The following is a 25,941-nucleotide window of genomic DNA, read 5'->3' as shown; positions in this document are numbered from 1 at the left end:
GAACTCATAGGACTTGACAAAGAGTCTGATGATAAGTTCTACTCAGAAGACTTCCTGGAGTCTTTTGACTGTATTAACCAAGCATCCACAATTTTGGAAAACTGTAAGAGTTACAAACTTAAATCAGTCCATGAAAAGGTCCCTAATAACTCTGATTTTAGCACAATGTTCTACAATATAGATGGAAATCTATCCAACTTTGACTCCTTTTCTGCAGAAATGAGCATGCAAAAACTTACCTACTCAGCTATTGCTCTTGCTGAAACAAATGTTAATCAAAACAAAGGTGATCTGTACAAATTAAGCAACTACTCGCATTTCTATAACGATAAAATTCCAAATAAAACAAAAGGAACAGGTGTCTGTTTATATATCCACTGTTCCTTCAATGCAACCATAAACGACAAGCTTATCAGTACAACTAAAAACCTTGAATCACTCTTTGTTACTGTCAATAAAGGGAGTGAAAAAGTTAATGTTGGTGTGGTTTATAGATCACCCAATGGGGACTCGAAAGAGTTTCTCAATGAGTTGACACACCTGAAGTCACTCTTCCCCAAAGACATAAAATCTATAATTTTGGGAGACTACAACTTTGACCTTCTAAAGAGAACAAATCCCACAACTCAAAAATTTGAAAATTTGTTTCTTCCACACTTGCATTCTACCGTCCTACTGCACTCAGTCCTAGTTAGGTGTCAGCACTACACTACATATACCGGCCTACCATCCCACACATCCTCGGCTTTGATCAAATAATTTGAGGCACAGTGTATAACACTATAACTATAGTTGGCATTTCTGTTGGACAAAAACGTTTTGGCAATATATTGGCAGTTGGGATAGTGCTAAGCACTCTAAACTATAAAGGTGCATGGGAATGTTGGATTATGGTATGGTTGTCATATTGTTGGTGTGGCGTCCGCAATATTATCAGTCGCCTTTGAAAATCTACTACAGATTTTCTTTCTGTATATCACTATACAGTTCCTCTTTAGAAAAAGTGCATGTGACAAGTAACGAGACAAGGATGCTCTAGGATCAGGAGCGACAAATGATCAATTGTTCTAGACGTGAGGCTTTCTGCAGTAACGGCCCTAGCGAACAGGGGGATGGTTGTTCGCTTGAGTACTATGATGCGGTTATACAAGTCTGGCAAAACAATTTGTGACCTGCCTATTGGCCGGGCGCCGCCGTAGACTCAACACATGGTGTGTGGGGTATTTACCTCGGGCACACACCTTAATCTCTCGACCGGCGGGTCACACCCAAATCTCCTGCTCCAACTCTTTCAAAGGCTGGTACCCTACTACTACGTGGCCAGAAGGAAATTCTTGTAGGAACTCTTAATGTACGAACAATAAGAGAACAATACAAGAGGGATGAGCTGGGTGTATGCATGAGGGATAGTGGCGTACATATTTTGGGCATTCAGGAGCATCGGGTAGTACATAGCACTGAAATCGAGAATCAAGATCTTGGAAGCTCTCACCTCATAACAACTTCGGCATGGAGAACCAGCAATGGGGCGGCTGCTGGTGGGGTTGGTATTGTCTTGGACAAAAAGACAGTATTCAACTCATTGATTAGTGTATACTCACATGACAGGAGGACGATGGTAGCCAACTTTGCAGGGAACCCGGTCACAACTGTTATTGTGACTTATAGCCCGACAGAGGGGGCGACTGTCGACGAAGCAGAAAACTACTACGACAGCCTTGGTGGTGCCATCGACCAGATACCAGCCCACAACTTACTATTCGTTGTAGGAGACCTCAATGCGCATGTCTCATCATCAGGAAACTGGACATCCTTCCACAAGGGTCCAGCAAACCGAAATGGTAGACTGCTAGAGGATATGCTGTTGGAGCGACAGCTAGAAATCACAAACACCAGATTTCAGAAGCGAAGAGGTAAACTCTGGACATATCTCTCAGATATGAGTCAAAGTAAATCTCAAATCGACTTCATCATTTGCCGGAAGAAATGGCGGAACTCCGTCAAGAACTCCGAAGCATATGGTAGTTTCCACAGTATTGGCTCGGACCACAGAGTAGTCGTAGCAAGGGTAAAGCTTAGTCTACGGATAAGCAAGACGGAGAAGAGGGCTCCGGTTCTGGACTGGTCTAAACTTAAAACTGATATCGCTCTACAAGAGAGGTACACAGTGGAAGTTAAAAACCGCTTTTCCATACTTGAAAAGGATGATCAGACGGCAACAGAAAGGTACCAATGCTTTATTGATGCGAATAGGACAACTTCTCGACTTTTACTACCTGAAAAGGAGAAAAAGAAAAGATGTAAAATCTCAGCGACCCCAAGTGTTGAGATTGCCAGGCTGAAGCTGAGGGAATGTAGCATAAAATACCACTCAGATGCTACAGAAGACAACCGAATAGCTGTTCAAGAGGGCAAACAGAAGCTAGGCGATGCTTATCAAGCAGCCAAAGAGCACCTGCTGGAGGGGCAGGTCCGGGAACTGGAGGAAGCAAGTTGGCAGGGCAGACATGCTAAAAGCTGGACCATGATCAACAAGATCACAGGTAAAGCTCCATCATATACTGGCAAAATCAAGGGAAACTCACCAACGGAAAGGGTTCAGAAATGGAAGGACTATTTTGCTACTCTTCTCGGCTCACCACCGACGGTAGAGAACGCGGAAGAGGATATTGATCCAGTCCACCCACCTCTGAATATCGGAACAGAACCGTTTACGTTGGATGAGTACAGGAAAGCAAAGTCCAGCATAAAGGAAGGGAAAGCATGGGGTGACGACAACATAGCCCCAGAAGTCTTAAAACGATGCGACCTTGATCAAATTGTCTTAGACTTCTGTAACAATGCTCTATTGAAAGGTGAGAAACCAGACCAATGGTCAACTGCCAACATCATACCAATTCCAAAGAAGGGCGACCTTAGCGAACCAATGAACTATCGGGGAATAAGCTTGTCATCCCTAGTTGCCAAGTCTCTAAACAAGATGGTTCTAAACCGGTTGAAGCCAGAAATCGAGACAATTCTGCGTAGAAACCAGAATGGATTCAGACCAGGAAGGTCAACAACTCAACAGATATTGGTACTGAGACGTCTTATAGAGGGTGTCAAGAGTCGGAAACTGCCAGCTGTTCTGACATTTATAGACTTTAAGAAGGCTTTCGACAGTGTACATCGTGGGAAAATGCTAAAGATTCTAGAAGCTTACGGCATTCCAGTCAAAATCGTGCAGCTTATACGGCTCATGTACGAGAAGACAATGGCCAAAGTCCTAACTCCAGACGGAGAAACTGAATTGTTCGAGATACTTGCAGGTGTGTTACAGGGTGATACCTTAGCACCTTACCTCTTTGCAATAGTCATCGACTACTGTATGAGGCAAGCCATAGGCGATGATGCGGAGCGACTTGGACTCACCCTCGAACGTAGAAAAAGCAGAAGAGTGGGGCCCAAGATCATCACCGATGTGGACTTTGCAGATGATATAGCACTTATATCTGAGGACATGGACAAGGCTAACGAGTTCCTGCTCAGAGTAGAATCGGCGGCAGCAAGCGTGGGACTACACATAAACGAAGGCAAGACCAAGGTCATGACACTGAATATGGAGGATCGATCTAGCGACCTACAAAGTCGATCCGGGGAAGCCATAGAAAATGTAGATGATTTCATCTACTTAGGCTCCTGGATTGAGAGCACAGATAGGGAGATAAGGGTTAGAAAGGGAAAAGCGTGGGGTGCCCTACATAGACTGAAGGATATCTGGAAATCCAAACTCTCAAAGAGCCTAAAGATTAGATTGTTCATAGCGGCTTGTGAATCAGTACTGCTCTACGGATCAGAAACCTGGACACTGACAAAGGCTCAAGAGAAAAGTTTGGACGGGACATACACAAAGATGTTGCGTATGGTGCTGGGTATCTCATGGAAGGACAAGGTCAGCAATATAACTTTGTATGGTAGCCTCCCAAGGCTGTCAAACAAGTTACGAAGCAGGAGATTAAAAATGGCGGGACACTGCATCCGACATCCTGAGCTACTTGCCAGTGATTTAGTCTTATGGGAACCTACGCACGGTAGAGCACAGCAAGGCCGACCAAGACAAAGCTACTTGTCTATGTTACTGAAGGAAGTTGGGACAAACTCTAAAGAGGAACTGCGAACCCTGATGCGGGACAGGGATATATGGAGGGGGTTTTCTGGCGTAGATCGGACTTAGCTCCGACATAGTAGTAGTAGTTCTTTCATTGGGATTCTTTCCGCTCATCTCATTACCAACTCATTCCACAAACATTCACCAACATTCCTGCATAGACAATATACTCACCAACGACATTGAACACGTCACGATGTCTGGGGTAATTGATGATATGAATTCCCACCACAAACCAATCATAGCCATGTTCAACCTTTGCATGCCTATGAACGAAACTTCTTCAGACCAAAAGCTACTCCAACACTACAGCTTCTCCAAGAAAAATGTTGATACTTTAATTACAGACCTTGAATCCAAAGAAGATATCATGGCAAACAGTACCAACTTTGAAACCTTCTTTAACATCTTCACACATACAATTGACTCTAACTGCAAACTAGATAAACCCAAAGTCTCCAAAAGAAATCCAATTAACAATCCTTGGATGACAGATGGAATTTCAGAAGCTATTTCAACTAAAGAGGAGCTGTATGATGACTGGATAGCCTCGAAAACGTCAAAAGAATTTAGTCCAGATGGAAATATTGATCTCCACACAAAATTTTCAAACTATCGTCGATGTCTTAAAAGTGTAATAAAAAGTCAAAAAAAGAAATATTACTGTACTAAGATTATGGATCATCAAGGAGACAGCAAAAAGACTTGGGAAGTTATCAATGAATTAAGAGGAAAATGCAAAAAAACCATAAAGCCTCAATTCTGTGTCGACGGAGTACACATCACAGAACGTAGACTCATAGCCAACAAATTTAATGAGTACTTTGCCTCAATAGCGTCGAAATTGAATGAACAAGTTGATGGGGAAATGAAAATTGAGCCACTTCCTTCATTTGTTGAATTTTTACCAAAAACTAACCCAAATTCGATGTACTTAACAGACTGCACTGAGAGTGAAATATCTCATATCATTTCTGAGCTACAAAATGGCAAAGCTAGTGATTTCCCCATCAGTGTTATTAAAAAGGCCTCACACATTCTCAGCCCAGTGCTTTCCATACAATACAACAACCTTATGTCAACAGGATGCTTTCCCGCCATCCTTAAGATAGGTAAAATTAGCCCCATCTACAAAAAAGATAACGAAGAACACTTACAAAATTATCGTCCAATTTCCACTCTCCCAATTTTCGGTAAAATTTTTGAAAAGGTTATCTACTCACGGCTTTATGGTTTTCTCTCGAGTCAGGGAATACTGCACGATAGCCAGTTTGGGTTCCGAAAGGGTCATTCAACATCACATGCACTCAACTACTCTATTCACCACATTCAGCAGTCACTCAAAGCCGGTAATCATGTTTTAGGAATCTTTATCGACCTAAGTAAAGCATTTGATACAATAGATCACTCAATACTTCTCAAAAAATTAAACACATACGGGATCAGAGGACGGGCACACAAACTCCTGGAAAGTTATCTTTCCGACCGTAAACAATATGTTGGTGTGCTCAATGAAATATCTGATACTCTACCTGTGCTTTTTGGAGTGCCACAAGGGAGCTGCTTAGGGCCCCTTCTGTTCTTAATTTACATAAACGATCTTACAAACTCTGAAAAGAACTCTAAATTTGTTCTATTTGCTGATGACACAAATATCTTCGTCGCTGCAAAAAGTAAAAACCTAGCATACAAAAAAGCCAATGATGTCCTAAATTCCGTACACCGCTACATGCTTGCCAATAAACTTCACATAAACACTGGCAAGAGCTGTTACCTTGAATTCTCAAACTCTCGATCCAACAAAGATGAAGATACACCCTCTGATCAAGAAATCAATATCAATGGCATACCCTTGGAGAGAGTACATGAAACTAAATTCTTAGGTGTAACAATCGATGAAGACCTAAACTGGAACGCACATAGAAGGAAATTAGCAAAAAAACTAGCCAGCTGCTGTGGCATGCTAAATAGAATTAAAGATAACATTCCCACATCACTCCATAAAGATCTATATCACACTCTGTTTGAAAGCTATCTTGCATATGGTATAACTGTCTGGGGAGGGGCATCTAACAAAAAACTTGAACCTCTGTTCAAAGCACAGAAAATGTGTGCCCGCATAATGTTTGGAGATAAAGAAGCATACTTGGATAAATTTAAAACTAGTGCACGATGCAGACCCTACGGGGAGCAAATCTTGGGCAAGGAATTCTACAGAAAGGAGCATACAAAACCCCTCTTCAACACTCATGAAATCATGAATGTGCATAATCTGTACTTCTACCATTGTATTAATGACATCTTCAAGGTCTTGAAATATAGAACCCCTATATCACTATACTCCCTCTTTGAAACATCTGGCAGACTTGGCAAAGAGACCCTCATTCTCACACCTAAACCATCAGACAGCTACATATACAGAGCAGGGACAATATGGAATACAGTACGACAAAATCTCATGCTAACTTCATTCACCTGTTATAAGCCCAATCACCTCAAATCATCCATAAGAATCACCATCACTCACACACAAAAGGAAGGAGAACCAAATGACTGGAACTTAGCCTTAAACAGCGTTCGACAAAATTCAAAAACTTTAAAATTGACCTTGCCTAGATTACTTAAGCTTGAAAAAGCGGTAATATCTTAGCAAAATATAACTTGCAGCAGCCCCATACCTTGTCATGAACATAATATCGAAACTACCTCTGTGATCACATCTTTCTCTGGGTGCAAAATGAATATATATATAGGTTTATTAGTTTTATAGAAATTTAAAAGTTCTATAGAAATTTATTATATAAGGATTATAAACATTTTGTTTGTGTGTTTTGTGTTATGCATTTTTATACCTATTTTAGAAGAGATTTTTATAGAATATTACAAGTGCAGTAGGGTCAGTTTCAGACGAATTAAGCATAAACGACATCATTGCCATGTCTGAAGTGGTTTGTAAATGGGCCATTGTTAGCCCCAAGCGTTTTGGTCCCTCATTCCTGCCACTCAGCATTGCCTACTGTAAAGTAGAAATTCTTCTAAGATAATAGAGAAACTGACCTTGTCTCACTAAATTCAACCACTTACCATAATTAAAATACTAACAACCAAATAAAGTTTTTTAAATAATTATATACAATCACCAAAAATATTTCCTCAAGTTTACTTCTAGCTAACTAATTCGTGGTTTAAGCTCTTATTTTATTTATGATTAAAGGAATGTAAAATAAAACTTTTCGTTTCATTGAAAACTTTTCGTTTCATTGACTGACCATTTGGCCAGGAAATCGAAGCCAAATTAAAGTCACCTACCAGAATGTGCCTTTGCAATTTTCTGGCAGATGCTAAAGTAACAAAATATTTCTTGAAAGATTCAAAATTATCTAAGCCAAGCGTTCCTACTCTATAAAATGTTGATATACAAAAGTTTCTTCCACACTGAGTCTTAATTATGATGGATAATAATTCAGCTTGAACACTAACTTTAGAGAACTTTAGACTCGAGATATCAATGTCTGTTCTATGGGCAATCAGAACACCACCACCGTTTTTTCTGAATTTCTTGGGCTGGGTTGCATCCACTGGATGCGATCTTAAGGATCGGTCAAGCCTAAATACTTTGTATTTGTCAGGGAGCACCTCATTACTGAGAATGGAATTTTTCAGCCATGTCTCGTTTAGAATAATGATGTGAGGCTTATGTTTGTAGATATAACCATGGAATTCATGTATCTTGGTCATATTTAGTGGTGGTGTTCCTGATGCTAAATCGCGTGTATTTAGGAAACCATGGACATTATTGTAAACAACGGATAAATTTGGTCCAGGGTTCAGTAAGGAACAATTACAAATTACTATCAGGGAAATATTAAGGAGAGATAGAAAAACCAGACCACACCTAGACATGACCCCAAGCCAGCTGCTGGTTATACCGAAAAGTAACTTAACAGTCTGTTTTCAGTTAAACAAAAATTTCAGTTAAACAAAAATTTCAATTTTATGCCATTTATTACAGATTAAACAAGTTTACAATAAATCAATTTGATATTTAACGGAATCCTAATTCAATGTGCAGTATGGTTGTCACTCTTTAAATAGATTAGATATAGGTTGACGGGGCAAAGGAGTGTGCGTGCTGTTCGCTATTGCTCACACCAAACGGCAACCTAGTAAATGTTTTGTATGAACACTGGTCTCCATCACGACACAAAATTAGGATTGTAGAATTTATTGTATAACTATTAGTGCAGTGGAGGTAGCGGTGTGGTGCATTAATAGAATGACAGCCTACTGATTTAGAGTTGTTTTTAATTGAGCATAATGGGTGTATTTTTGGATCTAATGGCAACTTTAAAATTTGTTCTTTTAATCATTTATTAAATATCAGGTTAAAAATATATAAATCTGGAATCTGTTCACTCTGTGAACCAGTCCTATAAAAATTTCAAAAACCCTCCTAAATTAAATATTAAAAACGTCTCAGTAATGGAAATAGTCATACAATTAAGAAATTATCCAAATTCTTAATATCTACCTAAGAGAAAAATACCTACCTAAGTCAATTTCTACCTGTAATACACTAAATATTAGGTTAAATACATAGGTGGTGGAGTCAGCACACATTTACCAAAATAAAAATTGTTTAATAGGAGGAGCCTGTGGGCCGAGATCACTGGATTAAATTTGATGAAGGGGATTGTTTTCAGATGACAGCTGCATTATGTCATAATCGCTTGTGGTCCATGCCGAATCATTATAAGCATGTTGCAGCTTTAGAAGTGCCTTTTTCAGGCGACTTTAGCAAGGCTAATCTTGTAGGAGTAGTCAAAGAGCTTAAGTTTAGGTGCAATTGTGTTCCAAATTTTGGTGGATCTTGATATAAAGTCATTAGATGGGAGTTGTGAAATGATAGTGGTTTCCTTTCTAGAAGATGACTGATAATGCTGTTGCAGTGATGCTGGGCACCTTTATTATATTATATAACTTTATTCAAATCAAAAATAGAACATAAAGAACATCTTGATGACCTGATAAGTCACCAAGAGAAAAATAACACAGGATAGACTAAATCATGCTTAACTCTCTCCATGCTTTTCTATCTGTTGCAAAAATTCTTAAATGGTATAAATCGTCTGTATTTACAAGTCTAAAGTTTCTGTCACTTAAATCGTTCAAAATAGTTTTTAACAAGTTTGACTGGTGTCGTCCGACTCTACCTCTCATCAAACTCTGACTCTCTACAGCAAAATGTAAGGCAAGCTGGGCAGGTGAGTTATTATCACTGCGGAGGATGTGACCGAGCATTCTCCACCGTGCACGAGCAACACGCTCACTTAGTGGAACAACTTCGCAGCGTTTGTATAGAGTCACATTTCGTATGACATTAGGGTAGGTCATGCCGATGATCGTACGGAGATGATTCCTGTGGCAGACATCAAGTTTTTGAAGGAGTTGTTTAGATGTTGCCCAACTGTTGCAATTATACATCAGTATTGAAACAACTTGTGCTTCATATATCTTGAGTCGAATCTTCAAGGGTATACGTCTACCTTGTTCCCAGACTTTTTTGTAGTTCTGAAAAGCAATGTTAGCAAGTATACATCGTCTCTTGACATCTTCGATGCTACACAACTTAGAGCCTAAAGAGATAGATGACCTCCAAGGTTCTCTACCTCTGAGTTTCTCTCCTTTGTCATCAACCTCGTTCTTGCCGGCCAGATAGAAGTGGGTGAACTCGGTTTTTGACTCATTGACAAAAAGATTCCACTCTTCCAATATCTCTTTACATATTGGCAACAAAGTCTCCAAGTTGCTTTTATCCTCATCAGTAAAATCAGCATCATCTGCATACTCCCACTCGAGGGGTAACAGATTTTCAGCTATGGGAGGGTTAGGTCTTAGATAGGACATAACAGCACGCAGGTGGTAAAGTGCTGCTGCCAGATATAGAGTGAACAAGTTTCCAGACAAACTGTCGCCTTGAAAAGCTCCAATCGTGACAATAAACTCTCCCGATATTGTTGAGTTCACTTTGATCTTCAGTTTAGTATTTGCGAGCAAATACCTTACCAGTCGAATGTCGTCCTCACTACAACCAGCATCAGCTAAAATGTCAAGTAATACCGACCTCTTTATGGTATCAAAAGCAGAGGACATGTCAATGCCCATCTTATGAAGAGACCAGCGTTTTTCCTTGACAACTGACACTAGTATTCGCTGGGTCCAAACGATATTCGCACAACTATGGCCAGGTTTATAGGCATTCTGCCAAGGACCAGTGTACTGAGATACTTGCCTTTGGATGCGCTTCAAGACTATCATGGACAATATCTTTCTAGTACCGTTTAGTAGGCAAAGTGGGCGCAAACTCTTAGGGGGGCCTAGTGGCTTTCCAGGTTTTTGGAGCGGAGTAAGGTATCCCTCTGTGAAAGAAGGTACATGTTCATGGAGCTCAAAGGATCGATTAGTAAGTTGTGCAAATGTGGAAAAAAAGATTTCAGGAGAGTGTTTGAGAAATTCGTTTGGGATCCCATCTGGTCCAACAGCTTTACCGTTCTTGAGTTTCTTGGCCGCAAGCTCAACTTCAAACGCTGTAATGGGGGTTTGAAGGGGCCTAGGGTTACCTGTGAACGGTTCTAGTGGTGGTTCACTGTCAGGTCCAGTGTAGTGTTCTTCGAAGTACTGGCGAATGATTTCAGCCTTGTCTCGTTCATTATCTACCAGTTGGTTGTCAGTGTTGAAAACAGACACAGAGCCTGCACCCGTTTTCTGTTTGCCTGATAGTTGACGAGCAGCTTCAAACATTCTCCGTCCTTCGTCTATGGTGGCTATTGAGTCAGCTAGGCTGTTTGCTAACTCAACTCTCAATGTTTTTAAACGTTTAGTAATGTCGTTTGAGAGCCTGTTGATTTTAGCTCTGAGAGCTGTCCTGTCTCTGTATTCGTTGTTGTTCAGTTGTTGTAAAAGTTGTTTCCTTTCTTCAGACATGCTAACAACTTGACTGTCAGAGGAATGATTCCTCTTTCGCTGTGGCTCGCGAAAACCCACAGTGGAAACAGCAGCTTCTTTAACTTCACCAAAAAGCATATCAAATTGCTGTTCTGTGTTGTTGGAGGTAAAGTCAGGATCTGATACAGTTTGCTCAAGTTTCTGACGAAGTTCTTGCTGATATTGTTGTTGAGCTTGTTTGCTTCCAATCAAGGTTGTTGTGTTATAAGTCTTTTGAAATGCTCTGCTCTCCTGGTACAACTTGAAGCGCTGCGAAAAATCTGCCTTGGCAACAACAAGTTTGTGGTCACTGCGGTGCTTTGTACCTGCATATGACCTGGCATCAGTTAGCAGTGCCTTGCTTCTGGACTTGCAGAGTATGAAGTCAATCTGTTGGAAATAAGGTTTACTTTTCCTGGTTGCTCGATCCCGAATCCAACCAGTCCGTGTGGTAATGTGTCTGCTGCTATGGGAGAATGAAGTGTTGGCAGCAAACAGGCCATTAGCAGTGAGAAAGTGTAGCAACCTTTCACCATTTTCATTCCTCCTCCCAACACCATGTCTACCAATATTCACATGTAAACCATTTTCTACATCAACAGGGCTTCTTTTGCCAAGTTTGGCATTAAAGTCGCCTAACATCCATACTTCAAATCTAGCAGGAACACTGATAGCCTCGAGTAGCTCATCGTAAAATTGGGTTGCTAATCGGGGGTTCTGAACTGACTTGGGATTCGTAGGGCTGTAACAATTAACAATTCTGATATGACAAGGTGGTTGATCCACCCTTTTAGCACTTAATTTAAAGTCCATATAAACAACTCTGTCACTGATCTGATGATGCGATACTATACATTCCAAAAAACGCTTGTTAACAATAAACCCAAGTCCACCGTGTCTATCGTGTCTCTGATCAAACAAAAACAATCGATGATGTCCAGGGAGTGTTGTTTCCAAGTATTCACGTGTCTTGGTCTCCTGAAGTGCTAAAATGTCTAAGTTATATCTGTCAATGTCCTCTGCAACAAAGTGTTGCCTGTATGTGGTCGATAGACCGCAAACATTCCATGTCCCAAAATTGAGTGTCGTAGCCATGATGAAAAGAGTAGCGTAGACTAGGAATCCTGCAATCTTCCTCGAGGCGTTAAACGTACTGACTTTGGCAGTCATGCGGACCCGTTACAGTCACACACCATCCTAAGTAGTTTTAGTATTTTAAAAACTTCCATAAATGTGTGATATGTTATTGGAATAAAACGACTTGATGATGATAAACAATCTGAAAGGAAAATATATCAAACATATAAAACATATAAATCATATAAATGAATCCATAACAATTAGCAGGGTGAAATCAAACGAACGAAAAGGTGTGAGTAAACAATTAAATACTTAAACTCACAAACTTACCACTGGGTAGATCTCATAAACATTGCTAAAATATAAACAGATTAGATAATTGAAATAATAAGAACTATTTCAATATAACATGATATGTATATAAATTTTTGAAAGCCAGGATGTTTTGTTGCTTGAAAAGTGGTTTACAGTGCTCTAGTTGGAAGAATGTATGGTCAAGTGCCTGGCTGTCAAACTCTCTTGTTCTTGCACATGTAAGGAACTTGTTTAGGTATGCCTCTTTATCACCAAAGAGGACCCGTACACAGTGCTTCTGAGACAGCCAGATACTTGCTGTCCTAAAGAGTGCTGCATCTCCCCAAACTGAGATACAATATGTGAGGTGGGATTCAAATAGTGTGTTTTGGTGACATGGTAGGTGACAGTTCGGTTTTTGTGGTAGATAGCAATTTTACAGAAATTGCAGCTAAGGCTGTCCCAATGCCCCCCTCCCCCCTATACACAAGTTTAAAGTGTCTGAGAAAAATGGTACAAAATATTACCATAAAGTAAAGATTTATGGATGACCTCAAACATGGTACAGAGTGTAGGGTTTAGGTTGTAGGGGAGCACCAGGGAGTATATTAGCATCGATAGTCAAAGAAAATATATACAAAATAACATAAAAATAAAATATACCCAATAGAGCACATAACATATGACGAGACAGAAGACAGGACAACAAATTTTCACCGTTACCTCTATTACTTTTACTGATGATAACATACCTAGAAAACATACCAGTTGCAACACGGTGTTGTTGAGCCGATATTCCCATGGAACTTTAAAGTATATTATTAACAGAATTGTGTCTCGCCGTTGTGTTTTGTTAGGTATTGTGCTATAATATGAAGTAACATACATTATGCTATCACTTCGTTTGAATACATATAAATAACATCCAAATGATCAGATCCAATAGGATACTGATGCAGACAATGAAAAATTTAAATATTGAATTGAATTACCACATCAGTATCCCAATGGATTAAACCACTTTGAGTGTATGATTCTGAGATAGAACTTTGCCAACACTGGCATCCCAGCCTTGGGCTGGGATGAATATCATAAAAGCGAGCTAACAGTCTAATTGCTAATAAGTTCAAAAAAATCATGACATTAGGTTGCATCCTAAACAGTTTAAGCAAATAACATAAAGTTATACTGTCAATTAATCGCTCATGCCATAACTTTTCTTAAACAGGTGAATTTTTAATAATGTTTTGAACAGATCAACATCAGAACAAGTCTTAATTTCAATTGGTAGTTAGTTCCAGATTTTCGGAGCAACAGTCTGAAACGCTCTTGGGTCCAAAGCCTTTAGGTCCAAAAATATACCTATTATGCTCACTTAAAAACAACTCTAAATCAGTAGGCTGTCACTCTATTAATGCACCACACCGCTACCTCCACTGCACTAAAAGTTATACAATAAATTTTACAATCCTAATTTTGTATCGTGATGGAGACCGGTGTCCATAAAAAACATTTACTAGGTTGCCGTTTGGTGTGAGCGAACAGCACGCACACTCCTTTGCCCCGTCAACCTATATCTAATCTATTTAAAGAGTGACAACCATACTACACATTTAAATATCAAATTGATTTATTGTAAACTTGTTTACATTGTAATAAATGGCATAAAATTGAATTTTTGTTTAACTGAATTTTTGTTTAACTGACTTCAAATTTAAAATTTTAGCAAATGCTATCTAATTTTTAAACATTTGGTTAAAGTTTGTGGCAGTACTGGCAAGACGTACTGGCTGGTAAACGGACCCAGTTGCCTGCAAGGGCTTTACCGAACCCCTGGGGACCACAATGTAATCAGTACAGGCCAAATGTATTTATGTAGAGTAATTTATTTATTTCGGAGCTATGGTTACATGATATAGCTGGTGGTCATATTTAAAGGTCATTTCATCCTTGTATGCTAATTATCCATCCAAATGCATTGTGATGTGAATAAACCATGCCCTTCTACAATATACAAGGCTTAACCATGCATTTTTTTAACCACAGAAACTGTGGCACTTTACCTGAGGACTCCAGGCTATTATGTTTATAAACATAACCTGGCGTCATTAAACCCTTTAAAACGCGCAAGAAAGCAAGTTTATGCGATTTTACAATCAAATAATCAGATTTTATAATCTAACTCAGCGCGCGGCTCTTGTAGCTTATACGTTATTTTTTTCCAATCGGTAGTTGGAGTGCACGTGATTTCTTGCGTGGCTGTGATTGGTTCTAAACGATCACGTGAATGCTGGTCATGTGCGCTCTAATATAACATCCAATTAGCATCCGCACTTTTTCAAGACGATGAATGATGGAGCTCACAGGGGGGCTGAAACCAGGTTTTTGATTAAACACTGCCATTTATAGTCAAACTTCGCCAAAAAACATAAATCAAAAAAAACTTGCATCATGCGTTAATTAATTGACGATGCAATTGGCAATGTCAATTCATTTCGTCGATCTACACTCCTGCGCGCAGTGTTGTGACCTCCCTTCGTCGTATTTTACACATATTTGGACGTTGGCAATTTATTCCATCGATAATTTTAAAGTTTTAACATTTTTATATTAAATTCTTTTTTAATTTAGTTCTAAAACGATTCAGCTTGCTTTCTGTAAAAATTTAATGTACTTTCGTAAAATAATTTTGATGTGGCAGCGATTTGAAAAGGAAATTAGTTAAAAATAATACAAAAAAATCGGACATTTTTTAATATTTAAACATGAATAACTTGGGCTGTGTTGACAGTAGAAAAATTTATTAACCTCTATCCGACAGCTTTAAAATTTTTCTACGCGCCGCGCAAATCCACGCGCGCATTTTAGCGTGTCAAAATCGTTTAAAACTAGAATTAGTTGATGAAGGAGCATAATGCAGATCATACGTTGTACGTGTGGCTTGAACATTATGATTTCGCGCCATTTCTTGTTTCTGCACTCGCTTTGAACTTTCATGGCTTTAACAGCAGTTATCGACTGACGACTTTGCTGTATTACATAGTGTACTTGGTACATAATTGATCAACGATAATAGGAGGAACCCCTGCAAGCTTTAAAGGGCTCGTGTTACTTTAACATCACTTTTAAATTTCACGAAAGCAGATAAAAGGTAGGTTTTCGTTGAACCAAAGTAAGCTAATATCAATTAGAACGAGTATAATTGTGTTACTTTAATACATCGCTTGGTACTGTATTTTATAGTTAACTAACGACATTCTCGCTTTAGGTTATTTTATATAAAACACTTTTATCATTGTTGATTGTGACTTGTCCAATCATTGCACTAGTTTATTACAAAGATTATCAAAATCTTGCGGTAAAATTATTATACAAGCACCCATAAATGACAAAAGTCATTTAATTTCAACATTCCTCATTGCTTTTGTGATTTCCTGCAGCTCTTACTACTGGGCAGCTCTTACTACTGGGCAGGTCGCCCCGTGGTGGTTCATGGAGGCGTCTCAAAAAAAACTGACTGAACTATAATCTAAATATGATAAGTGCTTATTAACCTCTCTGCTTTAATTCAAACCTTTTATAGAATCTACATATGAACTTACAATGTTTTGCAGTTTTAGTGACGTTGCAGAAACTCCGGAATACTGTGGATTGGGAGGAGGAGAAAGTGATAATTCTGTTATATGGCCTGTTTCTAGGACACGATAAACTTCCTAATAAGGTATTTTTTTCAGGATACGATAAACTTCTTAATAAGGTATGATCTGTAGCTAGGACACGATTAACTTCCTAATACAGTATGTGTAGATGATAACCTCCCTTCCTCTTCTAGATCAGATGGCTAAGTTACGGTGCAAAGACGGGTAGCTTGAGACTACCCGTTGTTACCTATAATCTAACTCACTCTTTCCACATACGCGGCTAACCTGTTCCCGATCAATATTCAGGTAGTGGAGAACTTAGAGTTAGATTATTTATTCCGCTTTTTGATTTTCCCCAGTCTTCATGCTAGATTCCCGTTCATTTTAGAGCCTCATTTAATCAGTCGGCCTTACTAAAGAACCTCTCACCCTAATAAGAACACGTAACTTGAAGTCTGATCGACTACATAGCTTTCGCTACAGCACTAACACGTGCATTTACAGAGGAGCAAAAGTTTGCGGAGGCATCCTAGAACGGTACATATTTTAATATATCATGCACGGGTGCCATTCTGTTTGTTTGGTTCACAGCTATTTCCTACTCCTAGACTCCGTGTTCGGACTTTTGATTTCTGTACCAGTTTATCGTTAACTTAGAGTTAGATTATTATTCCGCTTTTTGATTTTCCCCACTCTCCATGCTAGATTCCCGTTCATTTTAGAGCCTCATTTAATCAGTCGGCCTTACTAAAGAACCTCTCACCCTCTTAAGAACACGTAACTTTAAGTCTGATCAACTACATAGCTTTCGCTACAGCACTAACACGTGCATTTACAGAGGAGCAAAAGTTTGCGGAGGCATCCTACGGTACATATTTTAATATATCATGCACGGGTGCCATTCTGTTTGTTAGGTTCACAGCTATTTCCTACTCCTAAACTCCGTGTTCGGACTTTTGATTTCTGTACCAGTTTATCATTAACTTAGAGTTAGATTATTTATTCCGCTTTTTGATTTTCCCCACTCTCCATGCTATTATTGCTAGATTCCCGTTCATTTCAGAGCCTCATTTAATCAGTCGGCCTTACTAAAGAACCTCTCACCCTAATAAGAACACGTAACTTGAAGTCTGATCGACTACATAGCTTTCGCTACAGCACTAACACGTGCATTTACAGAGGAGCAAAAGTTTGCGGAGGCATCCTAGAACGGTACATATTTTAATATATCATGCACGGGTGCCATTCTGTTTGTTTGGTTCACAGCTATTTCCTACTCCTAGACTCCTTGTTCGGACTTTTGATTTCTGTACCAGTTTATCGTTAACTTAGAGTTAGATTATTTATTCCGCTTTTTGATTTCCCCCACTCTCCATGCTATTATTGCTAGATTCCCGTTCATTTTAGAGCCTCATTTAATCAGTCGGCCTTACTAAAGAACCTCTCACCCTAATAAGAACACGTAACTTGAAGTCTGATCGACTACATAGCTTTCGCTACAGCACTAACACGTGCATTTACAGAGGAGCAAAAGTTTGCGGAGGCATCCTAGAACGGTACATATTTTAATATATCATGCACGGGTGCCATTCTGTTTGTTTGGTTCACAGCTATTTCCTACTCCTAGACTCCGTGTTCGGACTTTTGATTTCTGTACCAGTTTATCGTTAACTTAGAGTTAGATTATTATTCCGCGTTTTGATTTTCCCCACTCTCCATGCTATTATTGCTAGATTCCTGTTCATTTCAGAGCCTCATTTAATCAGTCGGCCTTACTAAAGAACCTCTCACCCTCTTAAGAACACGTAACTTTAAGTCTGATCAACTACATAGCTTTCGCATACCGTTTCGTATCACGTATTTATCATCTCTCCTTCTTCAGAGACTGGCTTTATTTCAACATACCGTATCGTATCACGTTTTTATCGTCTCTCCTTCTTCAGAGACAGGCTTTATTTCAACATACCGTATCGTATCACGTTTTTATCGTCTCTCCTTCTTCAGAGACAGGCTTTCTTTCAGCATGGTTACCCAGAGACTTGATGGTATCAGGGTTCTCGATGTTCTGAGTAATGAATTTAGTTTTTCCCTTCATTCATTCTAAGTCCCACTGTGGCAGCAACCCTTTCTATCTCTTGCATCAGCGTCTCTGTCTCCTTTTCAGTATCTGCTATCAGAGCAATGTCATCCACAAAACCAGTGACCGATATCTTCTCCACCTTGACTCTCCTACTCCTATAAGGCTTAATGGTAAATCCTATTTCAGGGTGCTTGCTTAAGGCTTGTCTCATGCAATAGTCTAGGGCTATTATAATGAACAGGTACGGTATGGTGCTAACATCTGCAAGATCTTAAGGAGAGAGTGGCGTGACACACCCTCTGTAATCAATAAAATTTTGCGAAACTTTCAGAAATACTAAGTTTGACCCAGATTTAAAGGTCGCTAGACTGAATGTAATATTTCAGTTAACAACTCTACCTCGATTCGATGCAGTGCACAGTGGGAAAGGTTGAAGTTGACGTTCAAGCAGTCACCCTGCCGAACAAGAAATCTTTCAGGCCAAGAGGCTAGGTGACTAGAAACTCAATCACTATATCCGTGAAACTTGTCGGGAGCACTGTTATGTGAGTTATTTTACCTTCTAAATTCCAATGAGCATGAAAATTACCCAGGTTCATGGAATGCACGAAAATGAACAAAAATTAATATTCTCCTAAAACTAAAAGTGCTCAGAACGGTTTAAAACTGGCCGGAAAGCGTTTAGATTGGTCCTAGGACCACTCAAACCAAGTTTGGGAATCACTGCATGTCTACAACCGATGTAACCAATGTTCCAAAATGTTCCAATTTTGTCCCAATAACTCGTTCACCAGCCTACCTCCGTTCACCAGCATGCGCTGTGACCATCATGGTCACGGCGCAAGATGCGCGCATTTTAAAATTGCGGGAACACATTTTAATTGCCATTGTACATTATAGTACATAGTGGACAGTGGAGTGTGTGGTCTGATACTTGATAGTAGACAGAGGTTATATTTGAAACATTCCCGGTGCCTTCAACTGTTCTTTACTGTGCATGCACTGACTATTTGATTGCTTAAACGAATAGGCGGGCCTTCAAAAACATTAGTTTCAATGTTTTCATAGTTTTATGATGCAAATATAATTTTTCCATTTACATAACTGATAATACCCCCAATATCTTTTCAGTTGTGGAGGTCGGACCGAAACTGTAATCAGACACTAAACATTGACGAGGACCAATTACTCTACTCCTTCAATGATTAATAAAGATCGCTGATTGCTTTTACTAATGTATAATGTTAAAATGAGAGAAACTATCGAGACAAGAGAAAAAGGCACTCATTTATTTATAGTTTTATGTCTTAACAATGATATTCGAAAGCTAATTTTAAAAACTGGCTCTGAATCCTTGCTAAATGATTTGGGAAGGTGTAAGGGCTTAATATGCCTGTAGACATCAATTTCAGTGGGTTTTATGAAGTTTATGATTATAAGAGTATATTTTGGGACTGAAATAAGCGCAAGACCTTCGACGTTTCTATTCCTACTGTTTTTTTAATTTAGCAAATATACAAACAAATTTTATACTGTCGTAAAGATAAAATATTTAGTTATCGGATAGAGACTTGAAAATTAAGTATTACAATAACCAAGCTAAAATATTCAATGTTAAACTCAAAAATTTTCACGCGTCTATGAAGAAATATTTAGTTCTGCGCGTAGTTTTTTGGTCACATCTACGGCAAATTTTCGCCAATTTTGTTCATAGTTTCAAAATGTTATTTAGTAGACAAATTACTTTCGGACTACATCCATATTGTTTATTTAAGTCTAAAAGAAACAACATTTATTTGACTTCAAAATTGTTCAATCTGAATACGAGCTAATTACGACGAAGGGAGGTCACAACACTGCGCGCAGGAGTGATCTAGTCGTTGCGATAAGCATAATTGAGTGCGCGGCGCGGCACAGTAATGCATCGCGCTATTATGCATTAATTGTATGTGAGATTGACGCGAAGCGCATTATAACAAAGTGCAAATATAGATTGGTCATAAGGGTGCCACTGCGTTGTAGCGATATGCACTACTGGGCTGCGCCGCGCATCTCCTCGCAACCACATCTACTTCGATAAATCGGCGAGCGTGCTAAATCACTGTACAGTCGATCTTCGAGATTGTTCTAAAAGGGCCCTCGACAGTTGAAACCAACTTCATTCGATGTATTTTCGGACGCTGATTCCGAATCACCCCCATGACATAGCACATAGGGTTAAAATGTTCCCCTGACGAGATATTGGCGAAAAACTGTTTCGATCACGTGATATGACCGTATAAGGAATAAAACAAAAGTTAATAAAACAAAAGTTAAATTTATTACCAATTATTCAATCAATACATATTATAAATTCTAATATTGGAAACACAATGCAGAATGGATGTCTTAAACTATAATTTTGAAGGGAAGGAAGTTGGTCTAATATCTAGTTAGGGTTAGGGTTTCAGCATATGCTTTTGTTAAGGATTGGGTTAGGGTTAGGGTTGGGATCAAATTAGAGGGTTAGGGTTTCGAATAGTCGTTCAGAGCCAGCTAGAAAACGTGTTGAAAAAGTCACGTGACAGTCGAGTGTAGAGTGATTAATCATCATCCATAGATCGGCGAGATGTTGCTCTATCCAGAGCCCTTGCAGTAGCGTGTGCCCGCCTCTGGCCACCTTTTCCTTACACGTGAAAAAAGGTCCTGCTAGTTATATATAAAATATATGTTTGCTCTAATTGAAACTAAATAAAATTGTTGTTTTCTTGAGCGCGCCCGCATGGGCGCGAAAGCACATGGTTAGGTGAAGGCGAAATTCACCACTGCACACTGGGTCTCGCCGAGCTGCAAAGGATTGACATTGTATTGCGATTGTGAATCAATCCACTGTGATGCAAAAAGGTTAATTTTTGGCAAAGATTAATTTTCATACGAATTAATTCAAGAATAAATTGTTTTTAGGTTAAAAACCGTAAATTATTTCACAATAAACATACAATTATAATATTTTAAAAACAATTGTAAATAATAAATTTGTTTTTTTTTTTATAAATGTGTGTCAAACAGTGAAACAAATTTTTAGTGAAACAAATTTAAAATTTTATCCTTTATTTTACAATCATAATATAATAATATTTATAAGCCTCCGTTTTGAAAGTTTTAAATTTTAATACATTCACATTTCTATTTAAAATTCAATTTTATGTACAAGTCAATAACTGGCCGCCAAAGCCGCGCATTCTTGAAAACAGGATTAACTTGATTATAGTTATACGACTATGTAAATTTAAAACTATCCGTGGTTTTTTCTTTTAAATAAATAAATTATAATTTTACCTAAGTCCAAAGCCAGCTTTGAAAAATTTACTATTAAATCATAATATATCGTCAACTTTAAATATTTACAATGCACATGCAACAATTCATTAATCTGTAAACACGCGTACTCCAGCCCCTAAACGCATAAATTGTTATGCGGCGCGGCTCAAGCCGCGCACGCACGTATTATTTTATACTGTTTGCTTTCTAATAAATATCGTGCCAATGTGTACGTCTAAATTGTAAACGTTCATGTTTTGTGTAGAGTGAATCCAATTGGGACTAGTGACAAGGATAAGGACCCAAGTGCCTGTACGGCTTTTTCGGGCCCCTGTGGACCACTACTCTTGAAATCACTCTACAACATTGAAGATCTATATCTACTACGTCATTTGGCAATTATTGTCATTAATCTAACTTTCTAATTAATTGCCGAGGGGGAAGAGTAAACGCTTCACATTAAAATTCAATATACAAAATTCAAAACCATCAATACGGTATTAAATATTATGGACAAGTCTATAGATCTATTTCGTAGTCATATATTCACATGATTTGCTTTATATTATCTTAATACTGTAATGAAGTACAGTAGGATTTGTGTTTCGAGAAAGAAAGGTTGCGGTCAAATTATTAACAAAAGTAAACAAAAGTCCATCAGGGACTCCGTGGAGTCGAGAAAGGTACACGGCTGCTGTCTGGTGCTGCTAGGCATTTATTGATCAAGATGTTTTATTGTATTGATTTATAATGATTCTATTGTTCGTGACTAATCAAGTTCTAAGTGGAGGTATAAAGTGCTGCTCAAGATACTTCGTCATCTCATGTCCAGTATAATGATTAAGATAGTATACAATGCAGTTTTAGTAGTTGACCCATACTGCAGTTAAGTCCGTCATAACTCACAATCGTTAAGTCGTCGGTCAATTGTCAAAGTCGTTGTGTGTTTATTCGTTGAGATAGCAGTAAGATAAGATGTTACGCGCGCGCGCGTTTAATCCCGTCGACGTGAAATGTGACAATGAAAACGCCATAGAATTATTATTTTCGCGCGTTACGTAGAATTTACCAGTGTGTAATACTAGTTAACACTGGGTGTACACTGAGTGTAAGTGTAAGTTTCATATACAAGCCGTTGAATATTTCCAATTTTGAGTGTATCGTGAGCATGTTTTACAGTGCGATTGCTCGGTACTAGTGTGTTTGTGTATATATATATATATATATATCATTTGTGGAGTATGGTGTAAGTAATGTTTTTGGTTGGAGTGCAGTGGTTATATGTATGAGAAAAGATATATGGTCATTTTAGTAACTCACATAAATCAGAACTTGAGCTCATTTGTGGCAAAATTAAGCTCACACCAATCAAGTGTATCATGCTTGAATTGCAATTCTCGTAAGGCAATTTTCAATATATTCTTAAACCCGTTTGTCGGAGTATTAAAACTTATCTTACTTGATGTTTGTCGACAGCTGTTCCACATGTAGGATGATTGGTAGATGAATTGTGAGGATGGTTGTGATGTAATGAAATAATCCTCTCGTCGTGGTGACCTGTTAAATGATGAGTACAGTGATAATGGTTCCTCTAACTTATTAATTTTGAATAGTTCTAAGAGACAAGTGTACTTGTACAGATTGTGGACCGTCAACAACCTGTGGGTTTTAAACAAGGGCTTGGAGTGTTCTTTTTGGTAAAAGTCCACCCCCAGTCTTTGCTTATCAACAGGCCGTGTTCGGGCACACGTTTTAAACTTCTCTAGGTAAGCTTCTCTATCCCCAAACAGAATTCTTATACACTTTTTCTGTGTTTTAAAGATAGGTTCAAGTCGGTTATTGCTAATACCACCCCACACAGATATTCCAAATCCTAAATGTGATTCAAATAGAGTATGATATAAATCCTTATAATACTGCTTTGGGACAATGTGTCGTATTCTGCACAGCTTTCCTACTTCGCATTTAAGTTTTGAGTTAAGTGACTGCGTATGTGATTTCCAGTTAAGTTGGTCGTCAATAATAACGCCTAGAAATTTAGCTTCTTGAACTCTTTTAATAACTACATTATTTAAAGTTAGTATGTTCTCGTCATTTTCTACTTCCTCTTTGGCCCGTGAGGGTTTAAAATGAATAAAACAACATTTCTTAATGTTAATATGTAATAAGTTTAGTTTCATATACTTGTACACAAATGATAGAACTTCATTTCCTTTTTCGTATAGTCTTTTGACACATGTGTCTTCTATAAATATGTTAGTGTCGTCGGCAAATAGTATAAACTTTCCTATAATTGATGAGTTACGGATGTCATTAATATAAATAATAAAAAGTAAGGGACCAAGACAGCTCCCCTGCGGCACTCCATAGACTACTGGAAGTTTCTCGGATTCTTCACCTAATACCGAGACATACTGGTATCTGTTCGACAGGTAACTTGCTATAAGGTTATTTGCATTTCCACGGATTCCATAATTTTCTAACTTATGCAGTAACTTTTCATGTGATATTGTATCAAAGGCTTTACTAAGATCAATAAATATTCCAAGAACGTGTTGTTTTTTCTTGAGGCAAGATTCTACGTGGTTCACTGAGTAATTTAGGGCATAACTGGTCGAGTGATTTTTACGGAATCCGTACTGGTTTTCATATAAGGAGTTCTGTGAATGAAAGAAGCTGTATAATCTATTGAATATAATCTTTTCAAATATTTTACCAAACACAGCTAGCGTTGATACAGGTCTATAGTTTTCAAGGAGTTCCTGGTTATCTTTCTTGTAAATGGGACTAATCCTTCCAACTTTAAGGTCATCTGGAAATATGCCATCTTTCATACATTCGTTATACAGTACAGTGAGTAAAGGAGTAACTATTTTAGAGGACTGCTTAATTACATGAATCGGTATGTCACTTGCCTTGCCATTTTTAAGTTCAGATATGATTTTGCTAACCTCGTCTGTTGTGCAGTCATGCATGTAAATGCTGGAAGTGTTTGAAAGCGGTAGATAATCATAGAAACTAGGTATACTGTTTATGTTAATCTGTCCAAGATCATTGTAAGCGGTATTTAGGTCAGAGGCTAATGATACAAAATATTTATTGAATTCGTTTGCTATGATCCTTCTATTTGTTATCTTAACGTTGTCTATGGTGAACAGCGGCTTTATTTCACGCCGCCGTTTACCTCTTATACGATTTATTAGTTCCCAGGTCTTTTTACTATCACCGCTATTTTCAGCAAATTTACCAGAGAAGTATTCTGTTTTCACAGTTTGACGTGTTTTCTTTAGGACTTTTCTGTATTCTTTGTAGATAAGGTAGCGACTACGTTTTAGTGAGCATTCAGGGCACTGGCAAATGCCGCCCTTGTTATCAGTTTCCCCGAGTTTACATTTTCTATTTCTTATCTCAACCCAATTTTCGTACAGTTTATGCTGATTATTAATTGAGCAAATGAGACCGGGAGTTATCCAAGGGTTAACCTGAACAGTTCTCTTAGAGGTTTTCGGGGTCTCTAGTTTAAACGATTTTTCGACGCAGTTTTTGTAAGTGTCATGGAATTCAGTAAAGTTATGGATTGTTTTAGTTTTAAGCTCATCTTCAAGATCCACTAGGAAGCCGTTAACATTTGATTGACAGAAGTCGTAATATTGTTTAAAAGAAGTTTTTTCAGAGTTGACTTCAACATTCCAGTTAAATGTGTTAAAAATAGGTGAGTGATGAGTTATTCGTTCTTTTAGGGTGCCTGAAGTAATCACATTCTCAATATCGTTAGTAATAATGTTATCTATGCAGGATGCTTTACAGCCTGGTTTTTCGTGGGTAACAATAGATATTAACGGACAAAATCCTTTACTGAATAATATTTCTTCATATTTTTGAACATTTTTGTTATCTTTATCATGAAGATCGATATTAAAGTCTCCAGCTAGATAACTAAACTTCGGCATGTGATCAAGAAGGTTAGAAAGTTCAACTAGAGCTTGGGAAATACAGCCACTTGGTGGACGATACAAAACACCTACATTAACAGGTTGATCTTCGTTACTTAATGATAAGACAAGTATTTCTAGATGTTCTGTGACTTGTGATATATTCTCAATTACAGTAGCATTTAATTTATCGTCAACATAAAGGGCTACTCCAGTGCCCTTTTTTTTGTTAGGTGCTGTGTCCTGATAGTAACTATTATAACCGTCGAGCTGAAATAGATTGCTTAATTCTTTTCCAGTGTTGGTTTCAGCTAGGGCTATTACGGAGAATTTTGTTTTGTACCTACAGGTTTCAATGGCAAGGTTGTCAAAATTTGATTTATTTCCATCAATATTTTGAAAGAGAATAGATGATTGTTTCTTTACTTGGTTGCAGAGAATATTTGTAAGGTCAGATGCAGTGTATGAGTTACAATCATTTAA

At 38.3% G+C, this 25,941-nt stretch overlaps 2 protein-coding genes and 1 long non-coding RNA gene across 3 annotated transcripts in view; all 3 read left to right on the top strand.

Annotated features, from left to right (window-relative positions):
• The window catches only part of LOC134822041 (aflatoxin B1 aldehyde reductase member 2-like), a 93,874-nt gene that overhangs the window by 53,560 nt on the left and 14,373 nt on the right, over positions 1-25,941 (top strand). The gene's annotated exons all lie outside the window — the stretch shown is intronic.
• The window catches only part of LOC134822042 (oligosaccharyltransferase complex subunit ostc-like), a 43,858-nt gene continuing 18,669 nt past the window's right edge, over positions 753-25,941 (top strand). Inside the window, exon 1 of the mRNA XM_063832880.1 lies at positions 753-765. The gene's annotated coding sequence lies outside the window, so the exon portion shown is untranslated. The remainder of the gene's footprint in view (positions 766-25,941) is intronic.
• Positions 15,276-19,470, top strand: LOC134821861 (uncharacterized). The gene is made up of 4 exons (XR_010161062.1): positions 15,276-15,656; positions 16,120-16,226; positions 18,613-18,771; positions 19,358-19,470. It is a non-coding gene; the product is annotated as an uncharacterized LOC134821861 (long non-coding RNA).

This window comes from Bolinopsis microptera, chromosome 10 (assembly GCF_026151205.1).
Source record: "Bolinopsis microptera isolate Bmic1 chromosome 10, MBARI_Bmic_1.0, whole genome shotgun sequence".
Lineage (NCBI taxonomy): Eukaryota > Metazoa > Ctenophora > Tentaculata > Lobata > Bolinopsidae > Bolinopsis > Bolinopsis microptera.
The sequence above is the reverse complement of the archived record's forward strand: the minus strand, read 5'-3'. Positions and strand labels throughout refer to the sequence as shown.